This window comes from Apis mellifera, linkage group LG2 (genome assembly GCF_003254395.2).
Source record: "Apis mellifera strain DH4 linkage group LG2, Amel_HAv3.1, whole genome shotgun sequence".
Classification (NCBI taxonomy): domain Eukaryota; kingdom Metazoa; phylum Arthropoda; class Insecta; order Hymenoptera; family Apidae; genus Apis; species Apis mellifera.
Genome location: NC_037639.1, coordinates 5,450,762 through 5,471,031, shown reverse-complemented (window position 1 = coordinate 5,471,031; position 20,270 = coordinate 5,450,762). Strand labels below are relative to the sequence as shown.

Sequence of the window (20,270 nt, the reverse complement as noted above, 5' to 3'; positions counted from 1 at the left end):
CTTTTCTTCCTTTTTTTTTTTTTCGTGAAAATCGACTTTGCACACGCAAATGATACGATACTCTCGAGCCTTTCGCACAGGTGATCGTAAATGTGCTTTAATATATGTTTTCTAAATTTTTTTTCACTTTCTGATTTGAATAATCTTCTCTAGTTTCTTTCTTTTTTCTTTTAATTTACTCGTCTAAAATGGGGAAGGATCGAAACGCATGATTACAATCACGTCGATACGTTGAATTAGAATTTCCCTGTTAGAAATTATGCATAAATATTTACCGGAAGGAGTATCAAAAGAATTATCGATGGGACATCTGCCAACAACCCTTCTTCGCGTCTATTTAAAGTTCCAACTAAATATCGAGCGCACTCGAGACTCACAGTGAGTCAATTGCAACGCAAACTCTCACTTGACAATTCAGAATATTTATCGAAAAACATACGATGAAGTCAGCTTCTTTCAAGAGTGTATTTCACTTTCACACTTATCCAATCATTCCAATTTTCTTTAATCGATAGTGCAATAACAAATCTTCATATCTTGATTCTTTCTTCCATGAAGAGACAAGACATTAAGGGAATATTAATTTAAACAGAGCCAGTTTCTCTCAATTCAGTCTGAAACGAAGAAATAATGTTAATAAATGATATGAAATTATAACATATCTTGATAATCTACACAAGTAGATATTCAAAAAGAGATCAATACTTCAATATATTCGCGAATGGGAATAGGAAAAGATGAACAACCTCAACGATAGTTAAAGCATAAAAATATATACGCAAGCAGAAAGGTATTCCCAATCGTAAAAAAGAAAAAAAAAAAGAAAAAAATTACCGAGGAGGGTACAATAACGCGAGAGGAATACTCGCAGCATAAATCAAATCGGCATCGGTTGACCTGTGATCCGTTTGGATCTCTTTTGTGCCACGCATTTTCGTCGTTTTGCGCTTTTTCGAGCGGAGGTCCTTTAAACGGTTCAGGAATTCCTCAAGGTTCCTGGTTGACCGCGGGTTAGACGAGAGAAGAAGAAGGTTCTGTCACCTCGGTGTAGGGTGGTGGCCTTGCCGTGGCCGCGCAAAATAATCGTATAGCCGACTGCATACAGCCGTATATACCATAACGCGCTCCTTGTTCGAAACAGGGGCCCCTCCCTCTCTCTTCTACCATTGTCCCGATCGACGGGGCCTGAAAATGGACGATCACGACCGTACCGATCCTTTTTGTCCACTTTTACGACGCTCCAGAATGAATTCCGTTCACCGTGTGCTGCCCCGCCGCCACCCCTTTTCTTATTTCTCCTTTTCACGAACACTGATGAAGTTATTAATGCTGATGCAGGAGGATGGAGCCTCTTTTGCTTTGTTTTCGGCCTATTGGTTTAACGTTTATGGGTTTCGATAAAGTGTTTAATTATTCGTTTATTCGCAAGACTTTTGTTGGAAAATTTTTGTTCGATTCGAAGGAGGAGGGACGTTACCTGGAAATAATTATATTGTGGATTAATAATCATAATCAAGTTTCGATGATTCTCGAATTAGATTAGAAATTTAATATCATTAAAACGGTGATGTAGAAATTAAGATGCGTAGCATGATTCTTTTTTTGATTCCTGAGATGGAAAAAGATTGCGGCTAAACTCGTTGATTTCTACACACCTGAATGGTATAAGATCTTCTCGCATTTCCATGCAAGAAGATACTACGAATACGTAATATCCGTTCACGGGATCATAGCGGTTGAATGTCGATTGAAAAAAATTACAAATATTCGCAACTGTGGTGGATATTTATTGCGCGAAACGAATTCTAAATTTATTATTATAATATCGCGCTTGACTCGCGATAAATAATTATTTATGCAAAATTATGCGCAAAATTTTTTTCACGGATAAAATATATACGAAGAATTCCAGTAATTAAAATACCCCCCCTCAAACTTTCCACACCTTGAACGCACATCTTTCCGTTAGTATCGACTAATATTTTCAGAAGAATTTTCCAATCAATTATCTCCAATATCGCCAAATCGTTAATCACGAAACCTTTAACGCATACGTTATCCTCAAATCGCGAGGTAACGCCATAAATGTTTGATAAAGTACCAACCAACCCAGCCCGTCTCCCGGTAGCTTGCTAAGTAATTAGCCTCATCGTCGTAAACGAGAAGTAGGAGGGAGGGAGGGGAGAAATCGGGAAGCGTGTTCGCGCAATAAAAGCAGGCACAACGGTACAAAACAGGCGCATAGACCTCGGCCGTTATCGCCGCATAACTCCCTCCTAATAATAGTTGCACGGTGGTGGGTATTCGGGCGTGAGAATTGGCAGAATTAATAGATACGTTTCGTTAATTCCTCGATTCGCGAGTCTGGTAGCGCAGTATCGAGGCACAAATCAATGCCCGCTCGTGCGTGTACACTCCGGGCCCCTATTTAATGGTCCTCCGCGTTCTAACGGAGCCCCCCGCGATCTATCCGTCCCGCTTATGTATCTCCTCTTGCGCGACAACTTATCTTTACGCGTGTGACTCGAGATGTAAATTGGCTGTATAGAGGCGACACGAGCTACGCCAATAAATATCTCTATTCCGTTTAACCGAGCGTCCGCGTCCGCCGTTTCATCCCTCTTTTCACTCCTCGCTTTTCCCGTACTCGCAGCTGGCTCGTGTGTATGTATCCGTGTGCGTGTGTATATCGGCATTGTGGCGTAGCTGTGCACGTCCAGCTTTTGAGATATGCGGTGATTCACAGTGGCGCGGATGTACAGTTTCGAGCGAGAAACTAACGCGGGAACTAAACTCGTGGGAGTGCGTTCAATCCTTTATGCGCTATCAATGGGAAAGATTGTTTTGGAGTGTACAGTTATTAGGTGGAAAAAATTGAAGACATGGTCTTTTTTAAGATACAAGATATTACCTTTGCGTAGCATTAGTGATTTAACAGGATTGTTATCCCGATTCGGTTGTCGTTTTATTCATTTTTCCACGTGGGATGCGTGTTTAGGGAAGCAATGGTATTCTTTCTTTCGTTCGCTTTAAATAAATTTCTTAGAGTAGGTTTATTTGCAATAACGATATCTGTAGAAATAGTAACGTACGTATTATTGCATTCATAATTTTCGATACGCCGAACAAAAGATTATTTCCACGACTATAACCATCAGTCTCATGTAAATTTCATAACTCGGGACGACAGGAGGAACGGGCCAGGCGGCGACTCCCTTACCATTATTTATTCCTAAAACGTTTTCCAACTTATCAGTGAAATCAGAAGTCAGTCGGTACGAGTTACTGAATCTTAAACCCCAAAAAACTCTTCCGGAACTGTTCGGAGTCTCTCTCTCTTAGGGGACGTGCGTCAGAATAATTTCTTTTTTACTTTTTTTTTTTTTGGTATTCACGTTAAGATTTACCGCGTTTCCTCACGGTGCATAGTTAGAAAGTCGACGCATGTTTCCGTTGATGCATCCGTCGACATTTCCGCTCTGCTGTATCCCTTTTTCGCTGATCACAGTGGATGCGCACCTGCTTGCAACCGTGCTTCGATCTAGAGTGATCGTTTGTAAACCGTCGAACGAACATTCAGATTGAAAACGTGTCTTTCACGCCTCGATTTGCATATAATTTCACGCCACGACGATCTCTTATCCCACTCTGTTACTTCCAGTGTTCTACAATAAACCGTGGTATTTTTTTTTTTTTTTTTTTAATAAATTCGTTTCTTGTTCGGTGAATAATTTTCATGTATAACACGAGAATGTAAATATAGATAATCTTTCACTTATACGTGTGCAAAGAAGAAAAATAAAAATATATTTATACACATTTGAAGGATTATCTATATTCGTGATGTATCTTAATTTCGTATCATAACAAAGAAAGAGAAATTGTTTAATTTTTCTTGTCAATGTATATATATAGATTTATATTAACGAATAATAATTGAGTTGAAAATATCGTGAAAATGCATGCATACTTTTAAATATTTATTCGGCCCAGAGGAATAACGATAATAAAATTATATCTTTCGAAATAAATACGTCGTTGGTTTTGAAAAATTCTTCTCTTTACAATTTTAACAAAAATATCGATGATTGTCTTATTTCCAATATTTCTCTTGAAAAAAGTATCTTCTTGCAACTTTGTGATCTGTGAATATAATATATTTAATAAATTTAGCATAATTTTTAAGCATTACAAGGAAGCAGTGGTTTCTGGTAATTGCTAGTATGGAAAGTAAAAAGGAATCAAATAAGTAGTGAAAAAGTTGGTATATAAATGCAGTAGATGGCTATTAATGAACCTCTTATAGGTATATAAAATTTATTACCAGAAATATTCGCTTCCAACTGCGTGCTTGTTGTTTTTATATGCACATGATTGCAAGTTTCGTCTATTTAAACGGATGCTTGTTTCTGGCGGAAATAAGAATTGTTATTGATCAATAAAATCGCTTAATATTCAAATGTTAAACGCAAAAGTGAAAGTAGAAGAAAGATATTCTTTAATTACCAAAGAAGATTTTTATGAACTTGTTGAAATCAGGAAATATACGTACCATTCTTTGTTAATTAAAAAATGTCGTGATCACACTTTCAAATCTTACCTCTTAGAAGAATTTAAAAATTTTACCGGAAATTTGATCATCGATTATATTTACGGTATTTTAAATATATTTGAATACAGAAATCACGTTTACTATTCGTAGGATGTATATCACAATTTTTTTCAACAAAAAGCCCTTACTCCATTCTAGAAAAAAAAAAAAAGAAAATGGAAATTAACTATTCGTATATTCATGAATTGCAAATCACGTTTGCCTCACCGCCTCGTCAAACGTTGCACACAGTGTCACCTAAACGCATGGACAACTCGGGGCTAATTACTCGGTAATTACATGGTGTATACGTGGCGTCACGATGAGATTTCACCGTTGAGGACACGTCACGAATGAATCTGTGCTCGCGAAATTCTGCATGCAACTATGTCGAACTTGCAACAAGCAGAGGATCGATCCACGATTCCTTCGATGGATCGATCCGTGCACACGGGACAGTTTATCGTTCGTTGCTCCCGTTCCTAGCTCGTTTCTCTGTAACCGGCTCTCTCCTCGGCTCCCTTCTTCCCTATCATTCTCCCTATTTTCCTCTCGCCTTTTCCATCTCGCCTCGATTCCACTCGATCGAGTTTTTCTCTTTTCGGAAAAATTGAATAGGAAAAGATGAGCGACTCTCGTTCAACTATCGATCGAGATATTGTGCAAAAGATTATATTGTTGGAAATGGTGGATAGGATATCCTTAATGGATTTACATAATATGTTATTAGAGAAGGAGAATGTATCGACCGTGGGATCTTGGTTCGATGATGGCCGCTATATTTAAGCTGGATACGCAAGGGGTGCGTGCGTGCGTGTGCAGCTTTTACGAGGTTAAAGCGCGTATTCTTAGGCCGACTGGGATGGCGAAGCGATTTTTTCACGGATATTTTTACCAAATTAATTCATTTTGTAAAATGAACTTGGCAACATTTCTCTCCTGCGCGAGAAGAAAGATTTTCCTCTTTCCTTTTTAAAATTTTCGCGTATCCATTCGTGCTTTAAAAGTCGATCTGCAAACAGAATTATTCTTTGCATTGTGGAATAGTCAATTAATTAATTTGTCAATTAATGTTTGCTTATGCATTCCCCACTTTAAAATTTTAATAGGGCTCGCCCAAACTCGTTCTCGACCCCCTTCATAAGTTATATCGCTTCGTGACTTTTCGCCAAAACTTCGCGAACCACTTTGTCACGATTAAGGGAAACTAAATATATCTAAGCACTCTCGTACGTCATTTTAAAGTCTAAGTATTAACGATAAATTTTCGATCACGAAGTTTTAAAATATCGATTCTCCGACTCGCTTCGTGACACAGAATAACGCGATTGTTGAATTTTCAAGTTGTCGCGTAGAAAGTAATTCTATTTTATGCGAAATTCTAAGTTTTATGATTTTTATTTTATGAATTTCAATACCACAAATCTTCAAGAACGTAACATCGGTTTCTTGCATTATTTAATCCACTGTTTCTCAGCATTTTGTTAATCAAACAAGCCTTCCTTTCCTATAATTATAACAATGCAATATTTTAATTGATCATCTCACATAAAATTACATAGAATATTATTCATCGCACGAATCCCTGATATTTTTTTATTACAAAATTTTCTTTACGTGAACAACAAAAGAACGATCGTTACAATAGTCCCAAGAAACCGATACTCCTTTTATCCGTCCAAGTTGAGAGACACTGATCTAAGCCATTCCGTCAACAGTACGCGCTCCGGTCGATCTCTCTGCCCATCCACCGTATAATACCACATCTCCTCCAATCTAAAATTCCAAACCCTGACACCAAATACCACCGATTTTCTTGCGCCGGGGAATAGCACACAAGCTCGTCGTCGATGGTTAAGTTTCGCGTACCACGGTTAAACTTTCATTTCGATCTAACGGAGTTTCTCGTGTCACTGGGACCAGTTGCCGGCCTGGTGGCGGCGGCGGCGGCGGCGGCGGCGGCTGCTGCGATAACCGTCGCCGCTTCGCATCGTGCGCTAATTTTTTTGCCTGAGCGGACTCGTGTGTGTGTGTGTGTGTGCAACGGCCGGCCAACCACTGGTAAACTAGTCGTTCGAACCACGTACGCTCTACGACATTCCATCGTGGCATTAAAGTCTAGTCCGACCTGATATTCAACGTTGTCGTACCGCCAATAATTTTCGTCCGAGTGGAAGGGGAAGATGCGTCGATGCACGATATCGGTCGGATGCGTTACGATCGACACTTATATATAACCCCTCGCTCTGGCTGGGTCTGCCTCTCAAAGACCGGAAGCGCGCGTTCCAACCACCGCGCCACTTTTCCTCTCCCAGTTTTTCTGCGCCCGGTTCGCGGTAAAGCTTGGCCAAGGCCTGTCATAAATCCGAGCAACGCGAACGAATTCCATTCGATTTCGTCGTAATTGGGACGTTTCCGAGTAGAAGGGCTATCCGAGCTAATAGCTCGCTCGATCGTAGAATTTTCGATGATCGGACGCGGCTCGAGGGAGTGGTTTATCGGCGTTGGACGAGCTGTTGAGGTCGTAGGAAGAAGAGGGATTTTTTTCTTCTTCTTTCTTTTTATCCCCTTTGCTCTAAGAGTCGGCCATAGGATGAGTTAGGCCTAGGGAAACATTTTTCTTAAGTTTGTTTTTTGAAAAGTGAATTTTTGCGTAGGAATTTATGACATTTTTTTTATGGAAATTGTTGGATAGGATAAGATTTTTTAGAGTCTCTTCGAAGCGTTGTGAAATTTTCTTGATATTCGTTCATTGCAAAATTTCCGTATAAATAATTAGTAAAAAGTTAATAATTAAGTTAAAAAATTCGATATTACAAATATTAAAGAAAGATATATTATAGAAATCAAATTCGTTTGTAAAATCCGTCTTCACTCAACCGCGTAAGAAACTAATATGGATTATAAAATCGTATACAAATGTTATATACGCGAAACGTAAATATTACGATTCGAGGTAAGGAAACGTTCAATACTATAAATATTGACGGAAACTCGTTACAATCGTGTACAAGCCGTGATTTCAGTTTATAAATATTAATATAATAATCTTAAGGAATCACGTACCTCCATTAATTGTTAAAAAACGTTATTTTTAATCCAAAAATTACACGAAAATTCTTCGAACGAAATAACGTTAAATTAACGATACTTTATCGACTTGATTATCAAATTTATCGCTCGCTCGTCTTATTCTACTATTTTATATCTTACTCTCCGATCGTTAGTCATGGATTAGGAGCAAAGCTTGTGTATAAAAGCCCTTTCTCTCGTCTCTGGAATCACGATATTCGATTCGATCGTTAAGCTACCGGATGCTACTCGTCCCTTGGATTCCTCTCGTTGATACTCGTCTTCCACGTTAATTTCTGGTCGTGTGGCAGTTGCTTTACGAGTTGTCCGGCTAGTTGAGAAGCAACTTGTTCGAGTACACTTATAGTCTCGCTCATGCCCACTCTAAAAGTGATACTTTGATACACCGGCTAGGAGGAATTCTTTTTTTTTTTTTTTACAATTCCTCTGATCGTGAATGTTTCGACGATGTGCGTTCATTTCTTCGAGGCTAATCAGTTTAGATAAAGTGTTATAAACGAAATATTTATTCCTACTTTCGAGAGCAACCTGTCTCGATTTTATTTATTTTTATAATTAGTCCAAGAATATTAAGACATTTTAAAAACGTAATATTAAGAGATATTTTATCTTTGCGTTTCTTTGATTTATTTATTTTTCTTCAAGATAGAGTATTAATATTTAACGTTTCGTATCAAGATGCTCAGGTTTTTCAGATATTTTGAAACGATAAGTTAATTTCAGTAACAAATTTTTATAAAAGAAAAATGTAGAACATTCAAATTATATTTGAAAATAATTATGAAGCGAAACATGCAAATCTTAAATGACTGTTACACAAAAATCGTGATCAATGGAATCACCTCGGTCTCCGACAATATAGAACATTACCCTCGAGCATCGCCGAGCATTTACCCATCAATTAAATACCACCTTAAACACATACCCACGATATTCCAGCGAATCGACCGCTCTCATCGAATTTTATCGAAGATGAAAGCGCTCGTTGCCCTCGAACCAAGTTGCGTATACGTATGCAACTCCTCTTCTCGAGGATGCCTGCGTTATTTTCACTGGTAAAAATTGAAAAAGCCTCCCCTCTGTAGGCGTGTCGGAGATTGGCAAACATGTTTTGCCAGGGACGGTGCGCCGGCGAGAAACCGAAAAATCCATTGCATTCGAGCGCCGCCCACCTCTAATTGCTATCGGTGAATCGCGGCCGAGGTCTCTTCTCGTAAATGAAAAAAAGAAAAAAAAAAAAAGAAAAGAAAAAAAGGAAAAGGAGAAAGGGAGAAAACCGTCAAGCAAGGCAACCACGAAAAAACGGAATCTGGAGTATCCTCGATTTTACTTCTTGTATTATAATTTAAACGTGAGCATACGCAACGAATTCTCTTCTCCTGTTGCGAAACAGATCTCGATTATCGATACGAAATGGAGAATACGCGAAGCGATATTTTATAATCGAAGGGGAGAGGCGATTCGATTCGATATCTCGACGAGTCGGGGCATTAACGCGCTATTAAGACGCATAGAACGGCTTTCTGGGGATCTGTTGGCAGACTGTTGGCAGATACGGAAGAGACAAGACGCACACTCCGTGGAGCGGGACGGGAGGAGGGAAGGAGGGAGAGTTGTCGATCGAGACCGATTGGTTCGACCGATAATACTACTGGTAACTGGTCGATAAAGACACAGAAATGTCGCCGTGCATGCGATAAAATAAAGTCGTGGAATCTCGGACGGAATTAAAAGAATCGGAGCCGTGACAGCGGGCGCGCGAGTCCAGATCAAAAACCGGAAAGAGATAAATTCGAGCGGAGAGAAAATACGAACGGGTGAAGGAGAATTAGCGTTGGTTATCGATGAGGCGACAAGTGTAATTTGACAGATATTTTTGATTTCGATTTTTCATTCGAGGAAAGATGTTGATAGCAATTAGCTCAGAGGTTAGGCTCTCCGTTGTATCTCCGTGGATCGTCGACGATTTTCCGGGGTAAATGACCGGTTTCGTTTTACCGCGTGTTTTTAATAATCTTTTAATGTAGGACTTTGCAACAAATTATTTGGTTTTACGGGCCGTTTAATCGTATTTTAATATCCCCGAGAGAAATATCATCTGAGATATCTTCTCTTGGAAATTACGTGTTAGGAAGTAATTATCTGGAAAGAAAATTAACGTATTCCGAAGCGTGAGTATTATAGGGATTTTTCTGATCACGATCATGGGAAAATTAATGGTAATGGACATCACTGCGAAGACAGTTTTATCTTTATCGATAAACGAACTTTTAATATTTTACGTTTGAAAATATTACGAGGAAGTAGGTATTCGATGGAAAGAAAGATAACATTATTACGATTTTACCTAGAATCCTTAATGGATTCAAAAGTATATTACACTTCTTGCGACATATCTATTAATGTTTGAATCTTCATAGAAATTACCACGCGAAACCGGGTAACTCGAGTTGCAAGGGGTTAAAAACCGCGATTTGTTTCCGGGCTGCTCAAGTCTTCTTAATGCTCTTCTCTCGTTTCTGCCGAAAGAAAAAGGAAAAAAAAGATATCAAAAAGAGAAGCGAATCGAACGATACGAATTAAGCAAAACGAAATACGAGGAAATAAAAGGATATATATAAAAAAAAAGAAAGGATTCGAAAGAGCAGGAAACAAAGTAGGGAACAAAGCGATAGCAAAAACAGAGTGACAAGAAAAAAGGAAAGAAAAATTACTTAGATGCTACTATAATAGCGCAGCGAGAAGCCAGAGGTATGCCTCACAATGTTAAAAATAGTGAGAGAGCGAGAAGAATGGCCAGGTAGAGGAATGAGAGATGAAGAAGCCAACGAAATTAAAATAAGAAGTAAACGGAAACCGAGATCCTGCCTACGAACTTGACCGAAGAGGACTCGGTCCAGTGGAGATCCCTCTGCTCGAAGCGTATCCGAAGCCTATTAAATTCTATCTACCTGGTCCTAAAACAATAACGTTCAGGTGCAACGAGTATTTCGATCCGTGTCCTCTCTCTCTTGTTCGAGCTCTTTCACTCTCGTGTCGTTTCTCTCGTGTCCCGTGGATCACGAGAGAAATCGGTCGTGGACCTTTGATCTTCGCAGCTCGAGTCGTTTCCGATCCAATTATGCATGTCGACCGTAATTATGGGTTTAATTAGATGGCCAGACACACTCGGTGAGAACGTCGAAACCCTCTCGACTTAGGTCGCCTCCATATTCTTTTCGTTCGTATGATTAATTATCTTTGATCTTGAACTTTGTTTCGATCTTGGTGGTCGGTGGATAAATATCGAAACTTATTCTTTCAAACGATATTTTCTTTCTTGAGTCTGAAGATAGGATGTTGCAAGTTTGGAAGAATAAAAGAAGAGGTAAATTTAACAGGATTTTGTTTGGAATATAGATTCTTTGTTTTAGATTCCCTCGTTTCATTTATCAACAAATGATTAGTCACGATTATTAATATCCAAGCTAATTTTTTCAATGACAGATTCTTCTTTTTATAACTTTGAAAAGAATAGAATCAAAAAAATGTCCAGTCTTTCCTTCTTTATTTTTTTTATTCCTCCTTCGAAAGCGCGATTAAGGGTCACGCAATTTGCAACGCGAGAGTGTGACAATACGCGACGGAAGAGGGTATCAATTTTATCTTCTCGTAAAGCGAAGAGCTCGATCGAGGCGAATTTACATTCCGTATGCCGCACTTCCGCAACAGGATCGTGGCGGGGTCTTGTGCATCCCCGGGGGTATTTCCGGTCCGCGTACGTAGTACGCGCATCGAAGGTTTTTCATGCGGGTGGACAGTCGATGCCAGAGGGTATTCGAGTCATCGTTTCTCGTCCAAGCGGAAAGGAGCGGATGCAAGGAGTGAAGAGGAAGGTGGATTCTCCACGGTATGGACCGCAGGATGCCAGGGCGTCATTGCTTATGGCGTATATCCCCCTATCTTCCTCCAGTTCTTTTAAAATTATCAATTGATTCCTCATCGCGATCGACATCCGCGAGAATATTAATAGATCGACGACGAACCGGGGAATTGAACGTTTTCCAAGGCTTTCTCTGCATCGGACGGTGTTTGAATCGAAAACTAAGTGGACGAGGAGCGAAAGATGAATATGAAATGAAGAATATCCGAGCATGAAATGAATACTGCTGGTGAATCGGAAGGAGTAAAATTTTTATAGCGGAGTTTTACTGCTAGGAAAGATTATTAAGATTAGCCTGAGAAATTTTGAATATGAAATATTCGATTGAATTTTTGAATTTAGATTTTCGAATGAAAGATTAGGAGTTCTTTCTTTTAAGAAAAGTGTATCATGATTAAATCGGCGAAAATAATTTTCTTAGAGATCTCGTATCTCGTCTTCTTTTTTCAAAGTTCTTCGATTTGAGATTGTTGAAATTGTGGCGCATCGCAGAATGTAGCCGGTAATCGCTACTCGTTCTTCGATCACCAAACATAACCGGCCGTGACGTATCGATATCTGAAACGCAGCGATCTGTTCGGCGGAACCATCATTCGGGAAGACAAGCAACTTGTCAGAGAGCGTGTTATCGAGCGTTAAAAGCGGGTACGGGTATTTGCAGTGACACAAATCACTTTCCAAACCCTTCATTACATCCGCTTTACACGAGCGGCCGCCGTCTCGATGGCCGCGCTCCGATCCAGCGTTATTAACACCGGGACATCGATACCAAATATTCGCTATCGCCTCCATGGTGTAGCGTCTAGCTGTGCGTAGGACGTGGAACAAGCATGTTCTCATTCTTGCATCCGTTTCGAAGGCTGCGAGTACGATTGCGCGTAGCCATAGGTCGTTCAGAGCCTAGAGCCTCTTCCATCGATAACGCCAATCCGGCCGAGAGGATGTTTTATTCAGGGGAAATTGATCTTCCATGGTCTATATTATGCGTTCGTGTACAGTGCATCTACAGGGTGTATGGAAAAGAGAAAAAAAGAACGGGTGAAAAATTTGTAAACGTATGATTTCTGAGTTTATTATAAATTTAAACGAATTGGAAGGTTGATAAAAGTTTGTTTAAAGTAATTTAAGAAAAATCTCTACTTTAGTATCTTATTATTTTCCGTTTCGTTTAAATTTTGTGTCTATCTCGAACACCCTGTATACATTTATATAGCGCTCGAACCAAGTAACGACGATTAACCGGTATATGTTTTGTCGCGTGTTTCGCGCGACACTGTGGAGGATGTCTCGAGGAGTTAACTAGGAAGTGGCGTAACACGCGAGCCCTATTCTTGAGATGACACGTGACGATTTATAGGGAAAAATCATTCGCATCGAGGTTCATCGACGTTTTGACCCAGGTAAACGGTGGTGTGCGTCGCCACTTGTGTGTCTGCCTCGAGTATGGAAATCGATATTCCGCGCTGGTTGCTTTCGCGTTATTTGCATAGATACTTGAACTTGAGTAGGGAAAGTGGAAAATTGTTGCATTGGAACAATCGATGAAATTAAAAGGTTTTATTATTTATCATATTTAACATTGAATACTTATAAATGGAAACGAAAGTGCAATGTATTGTCATTTTGATCTATAGATAGATCTATTGATATAGTTGGAAGAATTTGGAAAAGAGAAATTATTCTAAATAATTTATAAAAATAATTTCACATGTTTCGAAAGTCTCATTTCCTTTTAATCCAGAAATTCATTGCATCTAATCGTTCTTTATCGATAATTTAATTTAGAATTTAGAAATTATATAATATGCAATACCTCCTCAATTAAGGATTTCAGAAAAATGTAGGTTTTATCCACTGCCTCGATTTATAAAAACTTCACGAACAATTTGATCCAGAATTTCAAAGAGATCGTGACGAGTCGATCCCTTCTCGATCGGTTGACCGCCACTGGGCGCATGCAACCATGTGCACAGAAGAGTGTTCGGTCATCGGACCGTTTTATTCAGTTATATCACAGGTGTTATCTTACATTGTTCTCGTAGCCGTGGAGGAAGGTGAAGGTATCGAATGTTACACGGCATAAGGACAACGTTAGGACCGAATTACACGGGAAACGTTCGCTCCTTTTGTCTCTTGTTGTCCTCGTGCTTCTCTCCCTCGCCATCTTTCCTTTTTCCTTGCCCTTCTTCACGAAAGGACGAAGCTGTTTAAATGGTTCCGGTTTTCGAACGTGTGTTTTCTGGGATCCTTTTGGGGAAAGAGAGTGTTGGTCGATGATATCGTAATTTAGTCTGATTGGGAAAAATTGGGGATCAGTCTGCTCTATCGTCTCTTCTTGACATTAATATTGGATTAATTTTTATGTTTCAGATGAGTCAAGCGTCCTAAGGATTGTGTGCATGGGGATCCATAGTACGTAGAAATTCTTATATAAGGTAATTTAACGTTTAATAATTAAAGACGGGAAAAGGATGGAATAATATTCCAAGGATCGGATATATTATCAATGATATTTTAACGGCACTATAATAGCTTTAAAACATATATTTTCTGATGTTTCCTTTCATACCGCGGAATCAATTACAAAATGCATCGATCAAATTAATAGTCTGTCCATCGAGAAAGGAATCTAAAATTCCATGATCGCTCTAAGAATCCTCGATTCATCGTAGCCAGGTTATTATATTCGTATTATGTATCAATAAGATCGTCTTATTAATACATTTCCTTCCGCGTTGTTGATACCGCGAATTGCACATGCAATTTCGTGGCTCATCAATATCAATCGGTTAAAGCATTATCATCATTATCCAATAATAATTTCGCATCGAAGGGACAAGCTTCTCTCTCGAAAGAGTATATTAATATCACGTTATTCCGCGCATTGTCGTTACAACGATACGAAACATCGGCTATCATCGGCGATACAAATGTTGCTGTGCTGAGTCACTGGTGGATATTAATTAGCGTCATTATCGTCCATTTTCATTCGTAAACTATGGATAAACGCGTATTGATCGAATCTCTTACCTCACTGTGTATACATAAAGAGGAAGAGAGAGTTGAAATTTCTCACTTGATTACATTATGAATTAATTTTTCATTGGAGTTAAAAAAAAAGATTTAAATTTTTCTTGGTCACTCTCTTCTTCTTTCAGTTTCACACGAAATTCCAACTGCCCTTTTTAAGTATATTCACACGTCTTACGCAAGACGTAAGAATTTTTTTCTTATTTTCCCAATTTACCACTCGAAACGCTTCACTCGTTTCCCCGTATAATAATAATCCGAGTCAATTATCACGTTCCGCGTAATATCGAACAGGCGTCACATCACTCATGACCAGAAGCAGTAAGAAATTGGTATACCGCTTACAATCGTAGGAACAGCTATTTAGGATCGGTCGATACCGTTAAACACAATGTGTTACAACGATAAACCGCCGGATCTGTTGGTGTATTACTCCTCATGCATATTCCTATCCTCTCGCTCTCTTCCTTCCTCGTGAAGGGGCGCGTAAGTTTATAATAGATATTAAGGGGAACAGTTATGCAGCCGGGGAGAAAAAGCGTTGTTGATCTCCTGTTACGACCGTGATTCTCCTTCTTCTTGCTCTTGCTATCCGAGAGAAAGAGAGAAGATGGAGAGAGAATGGAGAGAGAATGGTGGTAGTAGGGGATTGTAATTTTCAAAACGATTAAAGCCTCGGCGCGGATCTAAATAAGGCGGAGAAAGGGGGGAAAAATGGAGGATGTTAGATAGCGTTAACGATCGAACGGCGATAAATTGTCCAGTCTGGTGTTCGACAAATTTAGAAAAGTGTGTATGGGTCTCGATAGGGGAATTGCTGGCTACTGCTGCTGCATTGACTGATAAGAGAGAAGAGCGAGGAATCGTGTTCAGCGCTTAGGGATTATCCATATTTTGGAATAGTTAGTTATCGAAGCTGTGATATCGGTCTTTTTTAATTTCTTTTAGAAATTTGAATCGGTTGAAATCGATCGTGACACCTGTCGGATCAATTTTGTATTTGAGAGAGAGAGAGAGAGAGTCGAAATACCTAAGTTTAAAATAAACTTATATCATTAATAAAGCTAGTACTATAATTTTCAGATCGGTTTCACTGTTATTACGATCTTGCTTTGATCACGATATTTATCCCACATTTTTATTTTTATTTAATTGCCACAATTGCTTTTCATTTCGTTACAAATTGCAACTTTGGATTCCTGCGAAGCTTATAATCAACATATTCCTTCCAATATCAATAATTATTATTCAAACAGAAGCGAATGAATCCACGATACAAGATAAATTTACGGAGGAAACGAATGTTTGAGTAAATCGAACGTGTCCATCCGCAACTTTTATCCTTAAATTAATCGAGAAATCAAAATTTTCCAATCTCCTCCTTGCCATCGTCCACGAGATATTGATCCACGATTTCTCAATCCAATTATCCCATCGTTAGAAATAATCGTTCGTGATGTCATTCGGATGAATGTCGCTTCAGAATCCCGTGGCGTATATACACACTTACGTGCACGCGTGACACAATGCAAACAGGAGGAGGTTATCCTCCTCCTATATGCAAAGCTCCTCGCGAGCACGAGAAGCATGAGAATGGCGCGACCTTCTTCAATTCCAATCCCTCGAATCCGTCCTCGAACGTTATCACCTGCTCGAACGTTTTTCTTTTTTTCTTTACACACACACTCTCTCTCTCTCTCTCTCGAGTGTGAAAAAATCTTTTTCACTCGACGCATGATTAAATAAATCTCCTCGCCTGCGTGGAAGAAGAGGATCATAGAAAAGCTGAGCACGGAGTCTCATCTTGAGCGTCGGCCAGCCAGGGAAACAAGCATTATCTTGGCGAGCGTAGCACCACGTCGCCATTATTTCGTAGCCTTCGTATCGAGATTCCTGGAACGGCGGGGTTGAGATCAGAATGCAACATCCATGGATCGAACGTAATCGGATTCACGATGGAAAGTTGGATTACGTTTACACCTCCTCCTCCCTCTTCATCGTCGTCTGCCAAGAAACCTTTCTCTCTTTCTATCCCTCTCCTTTTTATATCCCTTCTGGCTCCCCGAATATCATAACAGTGTACGTATACCTCTTCCACCATGGCTTTTTCTCATCTTGAACTTCCTCTTGCTCTCTCGATTCGACTCACGGCCGTTCCACGCTCTCTATTTGGCCTCTCTCTGCCCCCTCCCCTCGCCCACCCCCGTCTTATTCGGATTCGCGTGGCGCGCGCGAAGAAATGATCGTATAAGGCAGAGAGAAACCGGCCCTAGATGGTTTGAAAGACCGGTGGATGGCTGAGTCCACCGTGTGACGACGAGGCTAGGCAAAAAACTAGGATAGGCCTAGATGGCCGGGTTCCCCGGGAGACAGGCTAGCAGGATGGCTCCTCTCAGAGGGAGAAAAATAGTCGTTGAACGCGCGCGCGTTCTACGTAAGTGCGTGCGAAGAAGAAGAAGGAGGAGGAAGGGAAGAGAGGAGCTGTTGGATTGATCGTATGAAGCGAAGGAGAGAAGAGGTTGCGCGATCTGGATGGAACTGAGAGTGAGAGAGGAAGGCGAAGGAGGAGGAGGAGGAGGGGGAGGAAGGAGGATACGGATGCTGGAGTATAGACGCGTGTGTGTATATATGTATATATACATATACATATATGTATTCAGCACTAGGCGGCCGGACAGTGCAGTGAACTTGGCAAGAAATCCAAGGTTGCATGGCTTAATGATCTAGTTTCTTCGGCAGCGATATGATTCACCATTATGCATCCGCTCATCTCACTCTTTTCCGCGCCAACTCGCGCCGCGAAGTTCGAGAGCTTCTTGGAATACGTTGGATCTCGGTGGAAAGAGTCTTAGGATTTGGGGGAGTAGCCTCGTATTCTGGAATTACGGTTTGGTTTTGAGGAAGGATTCGAAGTTTTTATATTACGCGTTATTCTGTTTCTATCCATTCATATGGGAGTAGATGAATTTGTTTTGAGAGATAGGAAGAGAAGTTATATTTTCGGCATATTTATAGTCGTCGATGATTTCATTTGTAAAGCCCATTTTTTGTCATTTTGTTTACCATATAATTCAGGGAATTCCAGTTTTAATGTTTATATATATTTATCCCAAGATATATCAGAAATATCGATAAGAATTACGACCAAAGTTTGAGATAATGAAATCGACAATAGATCGAAACTCATTAAAGTAATTCTCTCTTACTTAAAAGTAAATCACATCTCGTTCATTAAAACGCAGAATCTTTTTTTCCTCTCGTCTAATGGATATCTTGTTTACTCGTACGTCGGCGAAGAGATCGATGCGTTTCGAATCTACGTATCCGTCCCATCAATCTCCGCCCTTAGAAAAAGTTTCGCATTTGTCATCTGATAAAAGTAATCGCGTCCATCTTTCGCCAACTGCATTCCCCTCGATCGAACTTGAGTCGAACTTGAAAAGGAGGGGGGGAGAATGTTACTTCGTGAGAGACCGCCGTCCGGGTGGATTTCGATTCCTGTAATCTTGGAAACCGTGCGTGCCCTCATTAATTAAATTACTCGATACGCGTAATTAGCCGGGCAAAAAAAAAGGAGAAGGAGGGGAAAAGAATCTGGGTAAGAACGTTGATTCGTTCCTCTTCGTCGTCGATCCAAGGTCGCGCCACTTAATGATCCAATTTCTTTGCCCGAGATACGATTCATCATTGTGCATTCATTGGGCCCGTTCGACTGTGTGCCGAAAAATTTTTCGAAAGATGATTCTTCAAAGCGATTCGATGAGATCGATTTTAAGAATATTCCAGAGTAAAACGTTATTCTTCTTCAGAGAAGGAAATCTTAGAAAATTCTGAAATATTCAGAGTTTAGAATAAATTTGAGGGTAATAATTTTTCTCGTACGATCTTTCTCTCATTTTGCGAAAAATACTTTCCAGTAGAATTTTTACATTTATTTATATAATTAAATTAAACAGTGTTAATTCGGATTTGAATTGTAACAGTAATATTCCTCTTTCGTATTTATTTATATTGTATTAATTACGAATTGCAAAGGATTAAAGTGAAGAGAAATTTTTGTTTTGTTGTAAAATATAATTATGACTAACATCCTTGACAGAGTAGAATTTTCCAATTTCGATTTTACGTAAATTATGGTTCATCGTTGAAAGTGCATTTCACAAATGAATGCATTCCTTTTCTTTTTTATTATTATTATTATTATTACATTACGTCGATATTATATAGACGTTATGTAGACATCGTTATCGCATTTGACATTGCTTGCATTGCCAGACAGTCTGGCTCCTAATTTTATACGCATAGCATCTTTTAGCTATCGCTTCGTCTCGGTTGGCGCGAGTTTAAATTCGAGATCAAAGTCTCATCAAACTGTGTCCAAAGTGTTAATCCGTACGATGCACGGATCAACAGTAGCCATTTCTGGTTGATGATAAAAATATTGTAATAACAAGTTCCTCGCGAAGCGAAGGAATCTTAACTTACAAGATTTTAAGGATTCGGAAAAAAATCGATATAAGGATGGAACGGGATAAAATTGTGTGCGGACACGTTGATTTATCACAGGTGGATAAACACATGGAAAAAGGGAGGAGGGGGGAAAAAAAGAAAGGAAAAGGAAGGAAAACGTTGGTGTTATTAGCGCAACGTGGCTATTAAAGATAGGGTTTTATTTATTCTCAATAGTAAATTCAACGATTGGTGGAAGGGGGAGGCATAAATCAGGTCGCATAGCAATCATCTGGTGTTTATCCCCCCCCCTTCCCCCTCCCCTTTTTTTTCTATTACCACGATCATTAGCTTGGTCTGCGGACTACGAGTAATTATTCCAAAGCCTAACCGGAATGCAACCGTGATTGCTGCTAACGGTTTGCGCTTGTAATTGCCGCCGTCAATGGATAAAGCGTATTTCTTATTTTTGAATTAAGTTCTTTCGGAGGATGAAGATCGTTCGATCCTTTAAAGAGAAGAATCGATGTCGATTGCGAAAAGAAAATTCTGTGAACGGGAGATATAAGAAATATTTATTGAATATAACGGCGATGAAAAGATTCGTACGAGCACGAACATTTGCATAATTGTCGATATCTTATTAATATTAATGTGTTTTATATACGTAAGGAGAAATAAGTTGGATTGAAATACTTGTAATATTTGAATAATTGTAATGATGAAATAATGAAGATACGATAGATGCGAGCCAATAATAGATATTGATTGATGTGTTTATTATCACGTAGAAATGAAAACTTCGTTATATTATTATCGCGTTTCGTCAAAACAAATCAATCATCGATGAAGCATCATATATCGATTCAATGAAATTTCGTTCGATTTATTTTTAAAATTTTTTTAGAACGTATATCTATCAAGTTTGATTTATAATATAGAATTATAATACGAAGGATTTTCCAGTAATTTGTTTTTCATTGAATTAGTTTTCACTATTATTTAATTGTTGGAAGGTTGTAGTTGTTCATCAAGAGAATTTCACCGATCACTTTCTCCGTTTGTTTCGGTAACTGAATCAATTTACTTTCATCAATGTTTGTAACTTTCATTGGAGAAGATGCGAAATTTAACGCTGTAAATTTCTTCTTTCAATATTTTTAACGACATTCGTTTTTCATTACA

At 39.2% G+C, this 20,270-nt stretch overlaps 1 protein-coding gene across 2 annotated transcripts in view; it reads left to right on the top strand.

Moving 5' to 3' along the window:
• LOC408714 (uncharacterized protein DDB_G0286591) overlaps nt 1–20,270 on the top strand; it is a 98,048-nt gene that overhangs the window by 10,731 nt on the left and 67,047 nt on the right. Inside the window, exon 2 of one of the 2 annotated variants that reach the window (XM_006561081.3) lies at nt 13,977–14,018. The gene's annotated coding sequence lies outside the window, so the exon portion shown is untranslated. Of the gene's footprint in view, nt 1–13,976; nt 14,042–20,270 lie in introns of both variants that reach the window. The other variant, XM_006561080.3, reaches the window with a different exon arrangement.